Source organism: Rhinolophus sinicus, chromosome 6, assembly GCF_057876585.1.
Source record: "Rhinolophus sinicus isolate RSI-liver-muscle chromosome 6, RSI-T2T, whole genome shotgun sequence".
NCBI classification, from domain to species: Eukaryota; Metazoa; Chordata; class Mammalia; order Chiroptera; family Rhinolophidae; genus Rhinolophus; species Rhinolophus sinicus.
In genome coordinates, this window is record NC_142506.1 from 22,471,793 (window position 1) to 22,476,314 (window position 4,522).

General features: G+C 35.6%; 1 pseudogene; it reads right to left on the reverse strand.

The window, feature by feature from the left end:
• Window positions 1–3,125: 3,125 nt before the first annotated feature.
• LOC109457598 (histone-lysine N-methyltransferase SETMAR pseudogene) lies at window positions 3,126–4,174 on the reverse strand (annotated as a pseudogene).
• Between the last annotated feature and the right edge of the window lie 348 nt (window positions 4,175–4,522).

The following is a 4,522-nucleotide window of genomic DNA, read 5'->3' on the forward strand; positions in this document are numbered from 1 at the left end:
ACACATGGAGGCGGGTAAGGGCTACCAGGAAGGAAAATAAAACTGGGGCATGTCTTCTACATCTTATGTTCAAAATATGCCTCATAAAGAAATATAATTATATAGTAAAATATTTAAGAAAAAATAAATTAAATTGCCCATCTCTCTACCGCCGTAATGTAACTGTTACCATTTTTATCCATTTCCTTTCCAAACACTGTTTCATCTCTGGAACAATTATGTTATACATACAATTATATTTCTTTAACTTAAAAAAAAGTTTTTGTGGTAAAGACTTAACATTAAATCTACTTTCTTAACAAATTTTTAAATGTATAATACAGTATAGGTAGCTATCAGCATAATGTATGGAAGAGCTCTTGAACTTACTCATATCGCATGACTGAAATTTTATGTCTGTTGAACAACAGTGAGTGGGTCCCTTCAGTCCCTGGTAACCACCATTCTACTTTCTGTTTCTATGAATTTGGCTGTTTTAGATACCTCCAATGAGTGGAATCATGCATGTTTGTCCTTCTGTGACTGGCTTATTTTACTTAGCATAATGTCTTCCAGGTTCCTTTCACCTTGATCTCAGTTTTTCTAGAGGGACAATTGTATTTATTGTGCCTGAGAGTCAGTGCTCAGTGTACCTGAGTCAGGTAATAGAGTTCTTTAATCCCTCCTTGTACTTAGGTCTTAATAACAAACCCCATACATTTAGTAGTAGTAGTAGTAGTAGTAGTAGTAGTAGTAGTAGTAGTAGTTTCAGGTGTACAAAACCTAGTACTTTGATTTCAGTAGATCTGGAGCTTTATTTTCCATTCCAACTCCAGGGAGAAACACTTTATGTAAATGCAAGAGTGGTTTAACTCTAATTCCAATTATTTATTCATTCCACCAATCTTATCAGAGCAGGTAAATGAAAGATAAATTTTCCACTTATTTGTGCTTAAACAAATAGCTAAGATAAACAAAGCCCCCAAGGAAATCTTTAACCAAGAGGTTTGCTTGTTTCTTTGGTACCTTGCTATGACCTACAGTATTGAGACTCACCAGCAACAGAAAATATAAATGGCTCCTTTTTAAGGACTATAATAGTCTCTTTCTCTTGTGTAATCCATGTCCAAATCTTCCCCCCTCCACACAAATGCTCCATTAAAAATTTTGAGGCCTCCCTGACTAATTTTTTGGTAACAATTGGCACAATTTTCCCATCTTGCTGCCTCTTGGATTATTAACTAAACCTGATGTTGTGTGTCCCTTACATTTTGAGTTAGCCCAGCCCTGTGCTTTACCAAGTGGGGCAGCCTGTCTGGAATCCTTGCCTTATAGTTAGAAAATGATTTAATTTCTCCAGAAAGGAAAAATGAAACTTGTTTTATTTTTTTTTCAAAACAAAAAGAAAAAAAAAGCAGGTTGCAGATGTTATTTGTGGATTTCAAAATTTAAAAAGTGAGTAAGTCAAAGCAGAAAACAAGAAAGAAATTTTGTTATAAACAGAAAAAGAATTTTTAAACAGATGGAATGTTTAATGAGTAGGATGATAGAATCTAATCAAGTTTTGCTAAACAAGATTGAATGGCTAAAAAACCAAACTTGATTGTGTATTGCTAGACTCCAGGATTGGTGAATTCTGAAGGAGGAGATGATTTGATTGCATTTATGGAAATATGGATTCCTAAGTTACTGGGGACTGATACTGAGCATGATCAAATTAGAGTAAAAGAGCGTTTTAGATGCCATGGAGAACTTTAATAATGGAAGAAATCAAGCGGCTCCAGCATTTAAAATCTCTGATAACAAAAGGAATACATACGCATTTTCCAAAAGGAAGACAGATAAATCCACTTTTTAAAATTACTATTCATTCTTCCAATCTTATCAGAGCAGGTAAATGAAAGATAAATCTTCCACTTATTTGTGCTTTAAAGAAAGTAGCTATGATAAACAAAGCCCCAAAGGAAATCCTTTTCCAAGAGGGTTTGCATGTGTTTCTTTTGTACCTTGCCATGACCTACAGTAGTAAGATTCAACAGCAATGGAAAGTATAAAAAGTGACACTAGTCTAGTTGGTCATCTATTCAGAATATTAATAACTATCTCCAAAAAAAAAAAAAGAAACATAAACTCATAGACACAGACCATAGTTTCGTGGTTACCAGAGGGTAAGGGAGCAAGGTGGTGGTAGATGAGGGTAAATGGGATCAACTATATGGTGATGGAAGGAGAATTGACTCTGGGTGGTGAGCACATAATGTGATATATAGATGATGTATTACAGAATTGTACACCTGAAACCTATGTAATTTTACTAACCATTGTTACCTCCAATAAACTTTAATTTTAAAAAAATATATCTCATATAGATCACACAGTATGTCCCAGTACTTTGGATTTTATTTTGGGTCTTTTGTATGTTTGGATGGTTGGTTTCTGTTTGTTTTCACATGTATCAATTCATTTTAATTCTCACAACAATTTTCTGAGGTGGGTATTATTATTAATTCCATTTTATAAATGAGAAAACTGTGTCACAGAAATGTTAAATATCTTGTCTAAATAAGTTAGATGGTATTAAATTATGGATCTTAGCTTCATACCCAGGAAGTCTGGCTCCACAGTCTACACTCTTAACCACTACATTTTACTGTCTATATTTTGCCACAGTGCAAGGGGATCATGAGATAAAGCAAGGCATGTGACTGGTAAGATAAAATGCAAACTTCCATTACTCAATTAACTTGACTTTAAAGCACAGCTTTACTCTCTCACATGAAGCCTCAGTCTGTCTTCTCAGTTAATTCTGTTATTCAAGCTTTGTGGAATCACAAAGAAACACTCTTTCACTGGTAGTTAATCTTTACTTCTGCCCAAGTCAAAACCTGACATTATTTCTGTTAACCCATCTGGTTATTCTAAGAAGCTAAGGCCTTTTTCACTCAACCAAAGATTTATTTCCCAAAAGTATATTGGCATAACTAACAGAATTTGAGCAGTTATGCTCCTATAATTGCAAAAATAATCCTCCTCAGCAATTTCCACATCAAACTTAAAGAGATACATTTCTATTAAGTTGGTGCGAATGTAATTGCGGTTTCGGACCATGAATTTTAAATCATTATAACTAGGCTCAAACACATTTATTAATCAAAATAGAAACCATTACAATCAACACACTTTTGCCAATGGGAAATAAGTTTGTTTATCCCTGTAGCGTAAAAATCTGTGCTTTGGATTCAAGGAAATCTTGGAAAGCATTTTCTGCATCCTGCTGGTTGTGGAAGCGTTTTTCCTGCAAATAGTTGTTGAAATGCTTGAAGGAGTGGTAGTCAGTTGGTGAGAGGTCGGGTGAATATGGCTGATGAGGCAAAACTTCATAGCCCAATTCGTTCAACTTTTGAAGAGTTGGTTGTGCCATGTGTGGTCAGGCGTTGTCGTGGAGAAGAATTGGGCCCTTTCTGTTGACCAGTGCTGGCCATAGGCATTGCAGTTTTCAGTGCATCTCATCGATTTGCTGAGGATACTTCTCAGATGTAATGGTTTCGCCAGGATTTAGAAAGCTGTAGTGGCTCAGTCCGGCAGCAGACCACCAAACAGTAACTATGACATTATTTTGGTGCAAGTTTGGCTTTGGGAAGTGATTTGGAGCTTCTTCTCGGTCTAACCACTGACTGAGCTGGTCATCGCCAGTTGTCGCACAAAACCCACTTTTCGTCACACATCATAATCGGATCAAGAAATGGTTCGTTATTGTCACATAGAACAAGAGAAGATGACACTTCAGAACGATATGCAAAAATTTTTAGCAAAAATTTTTTTGATTTGCAGTCAGCTCATGAGGCACCCACTTACCGAGCTTTCTCACCTTTCCAATTTGCTTCAAATTCCGACAGACTGTAGAATGGTCACTGTTGCATTCTTCAGCAACTTCTCGTGTAGTTGTAAGAGGATCAGCTTCAATGATTCCTCTCAATTGGTGGTTGCCAACTTCCAATAGCTGGTCACGCTCCTCATCTTCAAGGCTCTCGTCTGCTTCGCAAAACTTAAACCACCACTGCACTGAATCTTTGTTAGCAGTTCCTGGGCCAAATGTGTTGTTGATGTTGTGAGTTGTCTCTGATGCTTTACAACCCATTTTGAACTCAAATAAGAAAATCGCTTGAATTTGTTTTTTGTCTAACATCATTTCCATAGTCTAAAATAAATATACAATAAACAGCAGTAATAAGTCATTAGCAAAAAAACATAAAGCGAGAAATGTACATTAAAATGATGTATAACATAACCACATGTATTTAAGAGTGTATTTCAATATTAAACAACAAATTTCAACAATGCAAATACTGCAGTTACGTTTGCACCAACCTAATAGCTAATTGGGACTTGTAGCGATTTAAATCCTATTTCACACTTAAATTCATCTGCTGGTCTATGTTCTCAGCTTCAATGTAACACAGAATTCATTTGTTCACGCTCTCAAAAAACAAATCTTCAAATTCTTATGGTAAACCTTTTCTTTTTTATCAACTTCCTGCTTTTC